We start from the raw sequence: 16,728 nt of genomic DNA on the forward strand, positions 1-16,728 counted from the left end.
ATAAATTATAACCAAACCATATAACCACAGCATAAATTATAACCAAACCATATAATCACAGCATACATTATAAACCAAACCATATAACCACAGCATACATTATAACCAAACCATATAACCACAGCATACATTATAACCAAACCATATAACCACAGCATACATTATAACCAAACCATATAACCACAGCATACATTATAACCAAACCATATAACCACAGCATACATTATAACCAAACCATATAACCACAGCATACATTATAACCAAACCATATAACCACAGCATACATTATAACTAAACCATATAACCACAGCATACATTATAACCAAACCATATAACCACAGCATACATTATAACCAAACCTTATAATCACAGCATACATTATAACCAAACCACAATATACAGTGCAACCACAATATACAGTACAATCATGTTATATAGACATAGTACACAGCATAAAATATAACAAAATGAACCAACCACAGTACAGAACAACATAATTACATTATATAACTGTGATATACAACATAACCATGCTATATAACCACAACATAGCTTATAAGCAAGTCATTTAACCAGAAAATAGACTATAGCCATATAACCACGATGCATAACAACATAAAATGTGCAATATAAACACAATATTACCACACAAGCATGCTATATAACCACAACTTACCTTATAATTAGGCCATATGACCAGAGCCTTCAAAGAGAAAAAAATTACCAGATGATTAGTTATATAGTTAAGTGAATAAAGTGCTCAGTTGTCAATTCACAGATCATGAGTTCAAATTTGTATCTAGTGTTTCATTTGTTCTGTAAGTCTCTAGTGTAGGGCACTCAATTTTACATGTATGAAGTAGTGTAAAGAGTAGCCTTGACTCTCCATCTTATAATCATGGTACAACTTTCTGGCGTTTCTATTTTGCTGAATTGTTAGGTTATGGGAATGTGAACAAATACCATTCATCAAATACCACTATCATGTAAAGACAAGTTACAAAGACAAACATATACATCCATATATCCATGCATACATATATACATACATATATAAAACATACGAGCATGCATACATACATATGTGAATATCTCATTGAAAATCAAAGAGAAAGAAGGTAAGTATGGTACAACTGCTTCAAAGCCTCCAGCTTCTATATCTGAATTACAAGTTTATATTTATACCAATAAAAATTGGAGAACATGGTTTTGTAAGTAAATGCTTAACTGTCAGTCTTGGATTTTCAGAAAAAGAAATCAACCAACTGATTCACACATTACAAATACAAACTGTAAGCAGAGCAGAAAACTATGTAAGACTTTTGCCAGGTTTAAAATGTGACATTGTTTTCATTATCTACATTCCAAAGATGGAGCTTTCTATGTCTGTTAGAAACCAGCTCCTTCTTCGCAGGAAGAAATTAAATAATTAGATATACATTACATTACACACACATAAACACATATTCGGAAAAATTCTTAGATTAAAAATAATTTATTACAGAAAAAAATCTTTTAAAAGAAAATTACCACAAACTTAATGGTGGAAGATTTTGTGTAAGTGCTTTCACTGTTTTCCAGTGAATATATTATAAGATAATCCTTGTTGTTGATATTGTTTCCAGTAGTAGTTTACTGTATTTAGTATATTACATGTCTACATGGAATGAGAACAATATTGGCCAAATAGGAACATGGACCAAGTCAGGGTACATAAACAAGAATTCAAGGATCCATCTTTTATGAATGTTCCATGTAATTAATATCTAGATATTTGTATAAATGGGAAATCCAAGCTCTTCATTTTAAAACTTTTCTTTTGCAAAATAAAAGCAGAAAATGATTAACTATGACACACAAAAGACAAATATTTTATAAAGATTTTCAATACGAAACTAAACCAGAAATAGTGAAAACTGCTACCGAAGACAATTACTATGATACAGATCAACTTATTTGATGTACAACTGTGTTGTATGTAAAATGTCTATTAGTTAATTAATGATACTTAATCAATGCTTAATCATTTTGCTTAATGACGAGCTACCAAAAGTATAGATATGCAAATTAAGCTGCTCACCACAATAGCCTGATTTCTGATGGTTTTATATGTACGTATGTGTGTGTGTGTTGAATGGTCCATGTTAGTGAATGGGGAAGGAAACAAGGTACATCTTCTGTGAGAGCTTCCAGCAAACCACAACTGTCAGGAGATTCTCCACCTATTTTTCTCGAACATCAGAAGTATAGACAGAACAGGTTTATATTATTTCTCTCACAGATAGAATTTTTATATATATATCATCATCATCGTTTAACGTCCGCTTTCCATGCTAGCATGGGTTGGACGATTTGACTGAGGACTGGTGAAACCGGATGGCAACACCAGGCTCCAGTCTGATTTGGCAGAGTTTCTACAGCTGGATGCCCTTCCTAACGCCAACCACTCAGAGAGTGTAGTGGGTGCTTTTACGTGTCACCCGCACGAAAACGGCCACGCTCGAAATGGTGTCTTTTATGTGCCACCCGCACAAGCCAGTCCAGGGGCACTGGCAACGATCTCGCTCGAAAATCCTACAGGAGCCAGTCAGGCGGTACTGGCAACGGCCACGCTCAAAATGGTGCATCTCATGTGCCACCCGCACAAGAACCAGTCCAGGGGCACTGGCAACGATCTTACTTGGCTTGCCGGGTCTTCTCACGCACAGCCCATTTCCAAAGGTCTCGGTCCGTAGTCATCGCCTCGGTGAGGCCCAATGTACGAAGGTCTTGCCTCACCACCTCAGCCCAGGTCTTCCTGGGCCTACCTCTTCCACGGGTTCCCTCAACTGTTAGGGTGTGGCACTTTTTCACGCAGCTATCCTCCTCCATTCTCACCACATGTCCATACCAGCGCAATCGTCTCTCTTGCACGCCACAACTGATGCTTCTAATGTTCAGCTTTTCTCTCAAGATACTTACACTCTGACGGGTATTCACATTGACATTACACATCCAACGGAGCATACTGGCTTCATTCCTTGCGAGCTTACGTATGTCCTCAGCAGTTACAGCCCATGTTTCACTGCCATGTAGCATGGTTGTTCGTACGCATGCGTCATACAGTCTGCCTTTTACACTGAGTGAGAGTCCCTTTGTCGCCAGCAGGGGTAAGAGCTCTCTAAACTTTGCCCAGGCTATTCTTATTCTAGCAGCTACACTTTCAGCGCACCCACCCCCACTACTAACTTGGTCGCCCAGATAGCGGAAGCTATCGACTACCTCTAGTTTTTCACCCTGGAATGAGATAGAAGTTGTTTCCTGTTTGTTTGCAGTCTTTATTGCACCTGAACATCTGCCACAAACAAAAACTAACTTGCTAGTTAACCTGCCTTTGATGTTGCTGCACCTCTTATGTGTCCATAGCTTGCACCGGGTACATCTTATAGAGTTACTACCTACTCCTTTTCTACATACTGAGCAGGGCCATCTACCTGAAGGGGTTTGTGTTTTATCTACCTTCCTACTTATTAGGATTTTGGTTTTAGCTAGGTTGACTCTAAGGCCCTTCAATTCTAGACCTTGCTTCCACACCTGAAACTTCTCCTCTAGTTCTGATAGTGACTCCGCAATTAGGGCAAGGTCATCAGCATAGAGGAGCTCCCAGGGGCAACCTGTCTTGAACTCCTCTGTGATTGCCTGGAGGACTATGGTAAATAATAGGGGGCTGAGGACGGAACCTTGGTGGACCCCTACCTCTACCCGGAATTCATTGCTGTACTCATTTCCAACCCTCACCTTACTGGCCGCATCTCTGTACATGGCTCGCACAGCTCTCACTAGCCATTCTTCTATCCCAAGTTTCCTCATTGACCACCAGATAAGGGATCGGGGGACCCTGTCAAAGGCTTTCTCCATGTCAACGAAAGCCAGGTACAGAGGTTTATCCTTGGCTAGGTATTTCTCTTGCAACTGTCTCACTAGAAATAAGGCATCAGTAGTGCTTTTACCTGGCACGAACCCAAACTGCATCTCATCTAAATTGATTCGCTCCCTAATTAGTTGGGCTATGACCCTCTCTGTAACTTTCATAACCTGATCTAACAGCTTGATGCCTCTGTAATTATTTGTATCTAAAGCGTCCCCTTTACCTTTGTAGCAGTTGACTATGATGCTGCTACACCAGTCATAGGGTATGACTCCTTCGTGTATCACCTGGTTCGTAATACGGGTGACTAGGCTATAGCCAACACTGCCAGATATTTTGAGCATCTCTGCAGTGATTCCTGATGGGCCGGGGGCTTTCCCGGTCTTCATATATATATATATATATATATATATATATATATACAGGGTGTGATGGGCAAATTGTCGCCAGTCTATATTTTAAATTTTGCACATGTGCATTTTTGTTTTTGATTTTGTTGACTACGCAGCATAGTAGGGTCAGTCAGGCACCATCTGAGAGAAAAACAGCACCATGATGCAATTCACTCTGCCAGAAATTTGGAAACGATATGCTGTACTGCTTGGCACTCATGCTGGAAACTCCAATACGAACATTTCAGAGTGTTTGGGTATCAATCTGAGGACAATGCAGAAGATTCGGAAAGAGTTGGATGAGTCTAATGGTAATTACGAAGGTATGGCAGCTCAGAAAACTCACTCTGACCATTCTGATAAGAAAAGAACTCTTGAATTTCTTGGTGAGATCCAGGCCATGATTGACAACAATACCTCCAAGTCAATCAGATCCATCTCCAGGGACATGGGAGTGTCTCAGTTTCTCATCAGGCAGGTAGTGCATGAAGACATTCAGTATTCCTCATACAAGATGAGAAAAGTCCAATTTTTATCTCAAGCCATCAAGGATGAGAGGAAAGACCATGCTACGAAGCTTTTGAACAAACTCATACATCTCCTCCAACTGAACATGCTTTGGTTTTTCTCAAACAAGAAAAATTTCTGCCAGGATCAGATTGCTGTGTCCCCAAAACATGTACTGAGAGTGATAGAGATCAAACATCCAATCAACATGATGGTGTTTGGAGTGATCACTAGTGATGGTAAAGTTATGCCTCCATTCATCTTCCCACACAGCCTCAGACTCAACACAGAGACCTACATCAAGTGTCTGGAGGAGGTAGTGCTGCCCTGGGTCAAGAGGGTGGCTGGTAGAAGACCCTTTGTAGTGCTGCCCTCGTCAAGAGGGTGGCTGGTAGAAGACTCTGCACCATGTCACACAAGCAGGAGAACCCAGTTATGGTTGTCAGACAATCTCTGCGACCACATCCCCCCTAACATCTGGCCACCTGACTCCTCAGACTGCAACCCCTTTGATTATTATGTATGAGATACAGTTGAGTGAGAGGCCAACAAAACTCCTTGTAACACCAAAGATGAACTGAAGGTAAGGATTATCGCAGCATTCACCAACTTAAACAAGGAGACTGTCTGGAAGAGTTGCAGGAGATTCCAAAGTCATCTGGAGGCCGTGGTTGAAGCCAATGGCGATTTTATTGAATAAATTTACTCTTTAGTATTTCAAGATATTTTTACATAATTTTGATATATATATATCTGTTAAAATGAGATGTCAGTGTTATTTTCATTTTTGTGTAATTTAGACGACAGTTTATTTACCACACCCTGTATATATAGGCACAGGCATGGCTGTGTGGTTAAGAACATCATTTCCTAATCACATGGTTATGGGTTCAATCTCACTAAATGGCAGAAGAGGCAATCGAATAAGTGTCTCTTCTACTATAGCTTTGGGTTAACTAATAGCTCCTGACCAATGGCATTCGGTTGGGGTCCACCAACCAAATGAAAAAGGTTGTACATATATATATATATATATATATATATATATATATATATAGGCTTGATGATCAAACAGGAAGACAGTAGTCAAAACATAAGTTTATATAGTTTTCATAAATAATTGGCCAAGAGCATCATGTGACAGCACTAATCAAATTGGCTTGAAATGCACCATCATCATCATCATCATATTCATTTTAATAAGCAGTTGGATGTTAGCATGGATCAGATGGAATTCATTGAGGTTGATTTTCTGCAGATGGAATTCATTGAGGTTGATTTTCTGCAGATGGATATTCTTCTTGCCACCAACCCTCACTTGTTTCCATAGCAGGTAATATTTCCCTAAGACCAGACATGTTTTCATAGAAAATTGGAAACAACAGCACTTGTATGACCGTGATGCTTCACACAGATATGATGGTCTTCTTTCTGTTAATGAAATCCACTCAGAAAGTTTTGCTTGGCCCAAGACTATAGCAGAACTGGAATCAAAACCACCTGTTTGAGAAGGAAACTTCTTAACTATACAGCCATGCTTGCACCTCACATTCCTAAGTTTTTATAACTAATGGGAATGTTTATTTAGTCTGAAAGAAATGGTAGAGAATCCAGCTGTCATTGAATGTTATTTAAGATAGGGAGCTTCATTGTTTCAGTGCTTCATCTCACATTCTCTGAAACTCAATGACAATATCAAAGGAAAAAGGAACTTGAAAAGATCAAAAAAATCAAAACTAAGAAAAAACACCTGAAGCTTAAGGTTTTGATATTTAAACCTAAGGTAAAACATCATTCAAGAAGTAGATCATGTTGCTGTTGTTATTGACTTGACAGCAAAGTGGTCAAATCAAACAGACTTAAGATGTCAAGCAAAGTTGACCTTGGCAGAATTTGAACTCCAATAAAACCTAAGGTAAAACATCATTCAAGAAGTAGATCGACTGCAAGTGGTCAAATCAAAGAGACTTAGGATAAAACAGACTTAGGATGTAAAGCAAAGTTGACTTTGGAAGAATTTGAACCCAGAACGCAAGGACAGACAAAATGCCGTTAAGCATTTTGCCCAGTAATTTAATAGTAATGCGTTTCAAATTTTGGCACAAGGTCAGCAATTTCACGGAGTGGGTAAATCAATTATGTTGAACTCAGAACGTAACTGGTACTTATCTTATTGAGTCCAAAAGGATGAAAAACAAAGTCAACCTTGGCAGAATTTGAACTCAGAATGTAAGGATGGACTAAATGTTGCTAAGCATTTTGCCAGTAATTTCAGGAAAGGTGTAAGTCAATTACATTGACCCCAGCACTCAACTGATACTTATCTTATCAACCCCAAAAGGATGAAAGGTAAAGTCATCCTAGTGCCCATAAGCCCCGGAGACCAGTGAGATTGTTTCATTCCAATTGTTTTCACTCAACATTTGCAGTAAAGACATGAAGCAGCAACAAGATTCCAGAGGAATAATGTTCTGAGAAAAAATGCCTGAAAATAGTAGTTAGTCTAAGACCTGGGGGCAAGGTATGGTGCTGAAAACAACATGAGTGATGGGAGGAGGAGAGACAAGTGAGTCAGGGGTCCCTTGACAGTGGGATGTGAGTTGAGGGAGATTTCACAGATTAGTTGAACAATGGAATACATGGACAACTCCTTGTTTGCTTGAAAAATAAATCATTTTGTTGTTCTATGAACAGAAAGTATTATTATTATTATTATTATTATTATTATTATTATCATTATTATTATTAAGGTGGTGAGCTGGAAGAATTATTAGCATACTGGTCGAAATACGTTGCAGTATTTTGTGTGTCTTTCCATTCTGAGTTCAAATTCTGCTGAAGTCGACTTTGCTGTTCATCTTTTTGGGGAGCAATAGATTAAGTACCAGTTATGTACTGGAGTCAATGTAATTGAATGGTCCCCTCCCTAAAATTTTCAGGCCTTGTGTTTATAGTAGAAAGGATTATTATTATTATTATTATTATTATTATTATTATTATTATTATCATCATCATCATTATTAAGGTGGAGAGCTGGAAGAATCGTTAACACGCCGGGTAGCATTTTGCCTGTTTTTATGTTCTGAGTTCAAATTCCACTGAGTTCGACTTTGCCTTTCATATTTTCGGGGTTGATAAATTAAGTACTAGTCGAGTACTGGGGTCGATGTGATTGGCTATCCCCCTCCCCACAAATTCCAGGCCTTGTGCCTAAAGTAGAAAGGATTATTATTACTATTATTAAAGACTGCAAGATGGCAGAATCATTAGCATGTTGGACAAAATACTTGGTGGCATTTCTTCCAACTTTACATTCTGAGTTCAAATTCCACCAAGGTTGACTTTGTCTTTCATCCTTTCAGGCTCAATAAAATAAGTACCAATCTACCATGGAGGTTCCTTCCCCAAAAGTTCAGTCCTTGTGCCTATAGTAGAAAGAATTATTACTATGTTATTATCAAAGTAATTGTGAAGGCAGCAAGGTGGCAGAATCGTTAGCATACTAGGAAAAATGCTTAGCAGCATTTCTTTATGTTCTGAGTTCAAATTCCATCAAGGTTGACTTTGTCTTTCATCCTTTCAGGGTTGACAAAGTAAATACCAGTTGAACACTGGGGTTGATGTAACTGACTTACCCACTTCCCCCCCAAATTACTGGCTTTCTGCCAAAATTTGAAACCATTATGAAAATAATAGAGATGAAGTGTGGGGTGGAAAGACCTAGCTACTATTACAGGCAGATCTTGCAACCACATACAGACTCTCTCTCACTCACTCACTGGTCCAAGAAATATATAATTTCATGTTTCTATGAGTAGGAAGTGCTCCTGCCTTACACCATTTCAATACCAACCAACCTGAGACTACCACTAACTCCACAGAATATAAGCATTTATTTTTAGGAGTTAAAATCTAAATTAAAACCTCTTGTCATAATGTAATTTAAAAACATTTTGTTGAAATACATTTCAAGCTTAATAATAAAAATATCAGCTATATTATTAAATTTTTCAAAATATTTAGTTTACAAAAGGCGCAGGAGTGGATGTGTGGTAAGTAGCTTGTTTATCAACCATATGATTTCAGGTTCAGTCCCACTGCATGGCACCTTGAGCAAGGGTCTTCTACTATAGCCTCGGGCCGACCAAAGCCTTGTGAGTGGATTTGGTAGACAGAAACTGAAAGAAGCCCGTCGTATATATATATATATATATATATATATATATGTATGTGTATATGTTTGTGTGTCTCTGTTTGTCTCCCCAACATCGCTTGACAACCGATGCTGGTGTGTTTACATCCCCGTAACTTAGCGGTTCTGCAAAAGAGACCGATAGAATAAGTACTAGGCTTCCAAAGAATAAGTCCTCGAGTCAATTTGCTCGACTAAAGGCCGTGCTCCAGCATGGCTGCAGTCAAACGACTGAAACAAGTAAAAGAGTAAAAAAGAGAGTAAAGAGTAAAATAATTTAAAACACATATCCAAGATATTTCTTTAAAGACATGCTCCAGAAAGGCTCAAAGAATGGCATGTCTATAGAGAATGTTTTAAAGATAACAAAACCAAAGCAAAATAGCAGTCAAAAGTTGGCTGGATTCAATCTTATATATATATACACACACACACACACACACACACAAACAGATCAGATAATACACATATACTACTTACCATGTGCATACATGTACATATACATATATACATGCAAAAGTACATGTATATAGGTACTTCCTGGTACATACACACATCCAAACACATCTTCACATTGTCTGTGTCTCGATATACGGCTTCTTCCCATATTGTATCATAACATACTCTGTCCTGGTACACTGTATCAAAGACAGTGTATGACAACATACTGTACTTTAACATGCTGTCTTGACGCATCATTTTGACATACTATGTCTTAATATAGTATATTAAATAGTATGTGTTTGACATGTTGTGTCTTGACATTGTATGTGTCCTCTTATACTATTTCTTGACAACTTTTGTTTGACACACTACATCTTGATGGTGTGTAATAACACTGTGTCTTGACAATTTGAGTGTTGACATACTGTCTTGAAATAGTATGTACCAGGTGTCAACACAATATACCTTACATTTTAACAGAATATTATCTAATGCCTTGACATTGTGAGGTACTGTCTTGACAGTACATCACAGTATATAGCTTGTAACAAGGCACAGAATGACACAGTGGCTACTGAGGGGTACCTGATAATGATACGAAGAAAAATGTAATGCAGAGTGGTGAGCTGGTAGTGCCAACACAGAATATGCAGCATGGAGGAGGAGGAGGAGGAGGAAGAAGAAGAAGAAGAAGAAGAAGGGAGAGGAGGAGGAGGAGGGAAAAAACAGGTGAAGCAGGTGTGTTTAAGTAGAAAATGTCTGAAATTTGTTGTTTCTAAAGAAGAGAGAAACAAAGAACAGAAAAGAATTTAAAAAATAACAAAAAAAGCAGAAAAACGAAAATCAATAAGAAACTAAAGCATTGATACAGCAGCTGAAAGTATGTAGGTGGTTGTTGTTGCTGCTGCTGTTATTGTTGTTACTGTTGTTCTAGTTGCTTTAAGACAAACAAACAATAACACATGGCTGCTAAAGAGTCAATAATAATAATAACAACAACAACAACAACAACAATAATGATGATGATGATGATGACGTTAATAATATTAATGATGATGATGTTAATAGTAACAACAATAATAAATGGGAAGGGCAAGGCCTGTAGCTGTTAAAACTGAAACATGAGGTTGATAGAAGAATCAGGTTAAGTTTACTGATATTTTCAATCCAGATTTTAGTGGGTGGTCACTTTCTTGTTTGCCATTATTTTCTATCTTGGTTATTGATTTGTTTGACTGCAATCTAGGTTTTACTTTATTTTATTTGATTTGAATTTTTTTGTTTTCAGCTTTATTGTGATTTTCAATAAACATTGTTTCTAGGGCAAGTGAAAATACAAAGAAACCACATTTATATATGATATCATTCTCTCATTACTCTTTCGATAATGAACCCGCCTGAGACCACCCATGGTTCCAATGACAGAGACTTCCTGTTCTAAAGTGATCTAAATTAAAACCTTCCATCAAGATTTCTTGTTAATTTATGTTCCAAACATCAGCTTAATAACAACAGTTATTTTTACGAAATTCTTCACTATTTTCAAAAATTAATTGAAACGCAAGCAGTATATTTCAACAGAAATATGGTAACAAAAGGGTTAATATTGATTTTTAACATGAGCACATGACCCCAAAAATTGGTTAGGGGATATTATTATCCATTCATCCATCTTCGTAGCTCACTATTTCTATGAGGATCATAGGGGCTGGAAGGCATGTGGCTTAGTGGTTGGGGGTCTCGCACTCATGATCGCAAGATCATAGGTTTGATTCCTGGACTGGGTGGTGTGTTGTGTTGTTGTGTAAAACACTTCATTTCCCATTGCTCCAGTCTACTCAGCTGGCAAAAATGAGTAATCCTGTGATGGACTGGTGTCCCATCCAGGTGAGAAATATACACGCCGTGGAAACTGGGAAACCGGCCCTTATGAGTGAGAGAGTGGCAGAATCGTTGGTGCATCAGCAGAGATGCTTCATGGTGTATCTTCCAGTTCTCTACATTTTGAGTTCAAATTCCACCTTCCTGGAGAAAGAACGATAAACCACTCCAGTTTTCATCCCTAGTCTAGTCACAGAAGCTAAAGTTCTAGTAATCCGTTTAATGGCAGCAGGGAAGGGCATGGGCTCTCCTAGGTTGAATAGAGAGTGCTGGAGAAGGTTCACAAGCACAGGACCTGCTCAAGGGTAGCCCACTGCTAGACTAGACATAGGGGTAGAGTCTTAAGTCATGCTTTCCATAAGGTTCTGTCAGAAGCAACTCTCAGTAAATATTCTAAGTAAAATCCCTGAGTAAGCCCAACCAAGGCTATGGATATAAGCCAGCCATCTCACTCTTGTTCTACCCCTGTACAATCTCTCCTGCGATTTACTCCTCAGATACTCTAACCACATGGGCTATCATCATCATCATTCTTATGACCCTTCATCTATTCGGGGCTGATAAAATAGGGTACCAGTCAAGTATTGAGGGTGATGCAATCAGATCACTCTTTCCCACTGAAATTGTTGGCCGTGTGCCAAAATTTGAAACAATGATGATGATGATGATAATAATAATAATAATAATAATAATAATAATAATAATCCTTTCTACTATAGGCACAAGGCCTGAAATTTGGGTGGGGGTGGCCAGTTGATTAGATTGACCCCAGTACACAACTGATACTTAATTTATCAACCCTGAAATGATGAAAGGCAAAGCCAACCTTGGCTGAATTTGAACTCAAAATGCAGTGACGGGCGAAATACCGCTAAGCATTTCGCCCGGCATGCTAACCAATTCTGCCAGCTGGCCGTCTCAATAATAATAATAAAAATGATGATGATGATGATGAAGTTACTAATAATAATAGTAACAACAATAATAGATGGGAAGGGCAAGGCCTGTAGCTGTTATAAAAACTGAAACATGAGGGTGATAGAAGACTCAGGTTAAGTTTACTGATATTTTCAATCCAGATTTTAGTGGGTGAACAGGCAGAGTTGTTTATAGCATAAAAAAAGAAAAAGTCTCAAGGTATTTGTCCCAAAACAACATATTCTGAGTTCAAATCCTGCAGAGGTCAACTTTGCCATTCATTTCTCTGAGGTTGATAATATAAAGTAGCAGTCAAATAGAGGAGACAATGTAATTAACTGTCCGCTCCCCCAAATTTCAGGCCGTATGCCTGTATTAGAAACCCTTAAAAACTGAGCTGCCAGAACCAGTAGCACATGGGATAAAATGCTTAATGATGTTTCTTCTGACTCTTTACATTCTGAGTTCAAATCCTACTGAGGTCAACTTTGCATTTCATTCTCTAAGGGGTCAATAAAATAAACACCAGTTGAATGTTGGGGGTCTATGTAATTGACTAATCCTTCCACAGAACTGCTGGCATTATTCCAATATTTGAAACCATCATTATTATTATTATTATTATTATTGTTATTTATGGTATGCACAAATGTTTTACATTTAGAATCAATGTCCTTGATACCAGGTCACAACCAGTTTCCTTAGATATCAAAGACTTTTCTTACAATCCTTGCTGTTCCCAATAGAATAGATATCTGAATTAAAGCAACTCTTGTAGTTACACCAATCTCAATAAAGAAACTGCCAAATCTGTTGGTGACAGTACCTAGTGCACCGAGAACAATTGGGACTACTCTCGTAGAAAGCTTCCAATGTCGTTGTATTTCCCAAGCCAAATCCAGGTAGTTTCTTATTTTCTCCTGTTCTTTCACTGCTAAATCTTTGCTTGTGGGTTCAAATGCTACTGAAGTCGTATTTGCTTTTCAATTATTCATTAATCAAAGCCGGCGAGCTGGCAGAGTCATTAGCACGTCGATCGAAATGCTTAGCGGTATTTTGTTTGCCGCTACGTTCTGAGCTCAAATTCCACCGAGGTCGACTTTGCCTTTCATCCTTTCAGGGTTGATGAATTAAGTACCTATTACGCACTGGGGTCAATGTAATTGACTTAATCCATTTGTCTGCCCTTGTTTGTCCCCTCTGTGTTTAGCCCCTTGTGGGTAGTAAAGAAATAAGAAACGTTAGCACACCGGGCAAAATGCTTAGCAGTATTTCGTCTGCTGCTACGTTCTGAATTCAAATTCTGCTGAGGTCAACTTTGCCTTTCATTCTTTCAGGGTCGATAAATTAAGTACCAGTTACGTACTGGGGTTGATCTAATCGACTGCCCCCCAGCCCGCCCCCAAAATTTCAGGCCTTGTGCCTAGTGTAGAAAAGAATTATTCATGGTTGATAAAATATAGTACTGGTCAAATACTGGAGTTGATGGGGGTCAATTAATTCTCTCTCTTCTTCATTATTATTAGCCCTGTACATAAATTAGAAACAGTCATCATTGTTGTTGTCGTCATCATTACCACCACCACCATAATTATCATCATCATCATGTTGGTACATACTAATCTAATTAGCAGGAGTATTTCTCAAGGCTTGGTGACAAGTCTCCTCAAATCTCAAAAACCTTTCTGAAGATTGTTGCAGAATATATGAGAGTGCTTTTCAGCAGGTCAGCAATACGAGTCTCGTTTCCAATATCTTTCCGATCTTTCAGATAGCATTTTAGGTGTTGTGCCAAGTGCACCAATTACCACAGAAATAATTATTGTCTCTTCACTCCATAGAGTATTATGATAATTAGCATTAAGGTGGCGAGCTGTCAGCATCGTTAGCACACCAGGCAAAATGCTTAGTGGCATTTCGTCCATCCTTACATTCTGAGTTCAAATTCCATCAAAGCCAACTTTGCCTTTCATCCTTTCAAGATTGATAAAATAAGTACCAGTTGAATACTGGGTCAATGTAATCGACTATCCTCCCTCCCCCGAATTTCAGGCTTTCTGCCTTTAGTAGAAAAGATTATTAGGATTAGTATTAGTATTATTTAGGCAGCTAGCTGGCAGAGTCATTAGCACACAAGACAAAATGCTTAACAGCATTTCATCTGTCTTTTACATTCTGAGTTCAAATCCCACCTAGGTCAAATTTGCCTTTCATCCTTTTGGGAGTCAATCTAATAAGTACTAGTCAAGCACTGTAACTGACTAGCTCCTCACCTCAAATTTCAGGCCTTGTGCCTACAGTACAAAGGATCATTATTATTATTATTGTTAAGGGCATAGTTTATGTAAAACATGAACATCAAGTTATATAGTATCCATCTATGGGCTTCTGTCTTCCATACTGTTCCTATCCACCAAATATTACTCATAAGGCATTGGTCATCTCAAAAGGGAAACAGAACACACTTACCCCAGGTGCCATGAAGCAGGATCGAACCCAAAAACCACAGTGGTTAAGAAGCAAATTTCTTAACCACACAACCACCTCAGAACCATGCCTGCACCTAGATATATGAATGTGCTTATGTGTGAGTATACATATATATATATATATATGTGTGTGTGTATGTATTTATGCATGTATGTAAATATATGTATGCATATATATATATATATATATATATATACATATGTGTATGTATATATATATATATATATATATATATATATATACATATGTGTATGTATATATATATATATATATATATATATATATATATATATATACATATGTGTATGTATATATATATATATATATATATATATATATATATATATACATATGTGTATGTATATATATATATATATATATATATATATATATATATATATATATATATATATATATATGTGTATGTATATATATATATATATATATATATATATATATATATATATATATACATATGTGTATGTATATATATATATATATATATATATATATATATATACATATGTGTATGTATATATATATATATATATATATACATATGTGTATGTATATATATATATATATATATATATATATATATATATATATATATATATATATATATATATAAGTATCATCATCATCATCATCGTTTAACGTCCGCTTTCCATGCTAGCATGGGTTGGACGATTTGACTGAGGACTGGTGAAACCGGATGGCAACACCAGGCTCCAATCTAATTTGGCAGAGTTTCTACAGCTGGATGCCCTTCCTAACGCCAACCACTCAGAGAGTGTAGTGGGTGCTTTTACGTGTCACCCGCACGAAGGCCAGTCAGGCGGTACTGGCAACGGCCACGCTCGAAATGGTGTCTTTTATGTGCCACCCGCACAAGAGCCAGTCCAGAAGCACTGGCAACGATCTCACTCGAAAATCCTACGAAGACCAGTCAGGCGGTACTGGCAACGGCCACGTTCAAAATGGTGCATCTTATGTGCCACCCGCACAAGGGCCAGTCCAGGGGCACTGGCAACGATCTCACTTGGCTTGCCTTTTACTCTGAGTGAGAGTCCCTTTGTCGCCAGCAGAGGTAAGAGCTCTCTAAACTTTGCCCAGGCTATTCTTATTCTAGCAGCTACACTTTCAGCGCACCCACCCCCACTACTAACTTGGTCACCCAGATAGCGGAAGCTATCAACTACCTCTAGTTTTTCACCCTGGAATGAGATAGAAGTTGTTTCCTGTTTGTTTACAGTCTTTATTGCACCTGAACATCTGCCACATACAAAAACTAACTTCCTAGTTAACCTGCCTTTGATATTGCTGCACCTCTTATGTGTCCATAGCTTGCACCTGGTACATCTTATAGAGTTACTACCTACTCCTTTTCTACATACTGAGCAGGGCCATCTACCTGAAGGGGCTTGTGTTTTATCTACCTTCCTACTTATTAGGATTTTGGTTTTAGCTAGGTTGACTCTAAGGCCCTTCGATTCTAGTCCTTGCTTCCACACCTGAAACTTCTCCTCTAGTTCTGATAGTGACTCTGCAATTAGTGCAAGGTCATCAGCATAGAGGAGCTCCCATTTGCAACCTGTCTTGAACTCCTCTGTGATCGCCTGGAGGACTATGATAAATAGGAGGGGGCTGAGGATGGAACCTTGGTGGACCCCTACCTCTACCCGGAATTCATTGCTGTACTCATTTCCAACCCTCACCTTACTGGCAGCATCTCTGTACATGGCTTGCACAGCTCTCACTAACCATTCTTCTATCCCAAGTTTTCTCATTGACCACCAGATAAGGGATCGGGGGACCCTGTCAAAGGCTTTCTCCATGTCAACGAAAGCCAGGTACAGAGGTTTATCCTTGGCTAGGTATTTCTCCTGCAGCTGTCTTACTAGAAATATGGCATCAGTAGTGCTTTTACCTGGCACAAACCCAAACTGTATCTCATCTAAATTGATTCGCTCCCTAATTAGTTGGGCTATGACCCT

The 16,728-nt window shown here is 38.1% G+C and overlaps 1 protein-coding gene across 2 annotated transcripts in view; it reads right to left on the reverse strand.

Annotated features, from left to right (window-relative positions):
• The window catches only part of LOC106870177 (oxygen-dependent coproporphyrinogen-III oxidase), a 326,333-nt gene that overhangs the window by 233,383 nt on the left and 76,222 nt on the right, over positions 1–16,728 (reverse strand). Inside the window, exon 2 of one of the 2 annotated variants that reach the window (XM_052976448.2) lies at positions 677–703. The exons of the other annotated variant lie outside the window; for it this stretch is intronic. The gene's annotated coding sequence lies outside the window, so the exon portion shown is untranslated. The remainder of the gene's footprint in view (positions 1–676; positions 704–16,728) is intronic. 2 annotated transcript variants of the gene reach the window in all.

The sequence above is a fragment of the Octopus bimaculoides genome, chromosome 25, assembly GCF_046866305.1.
Source record: "Octopus bimaculoides isolate indiv1 chromosome 25, ASM4686630v1, whole genome shotgun sequence".
NCBI lineage: Eukaryota > Metazoa > Mollusca > Cephalopoda > Octopoda > Octopodidae > Octopus > Octopus bimaculoides.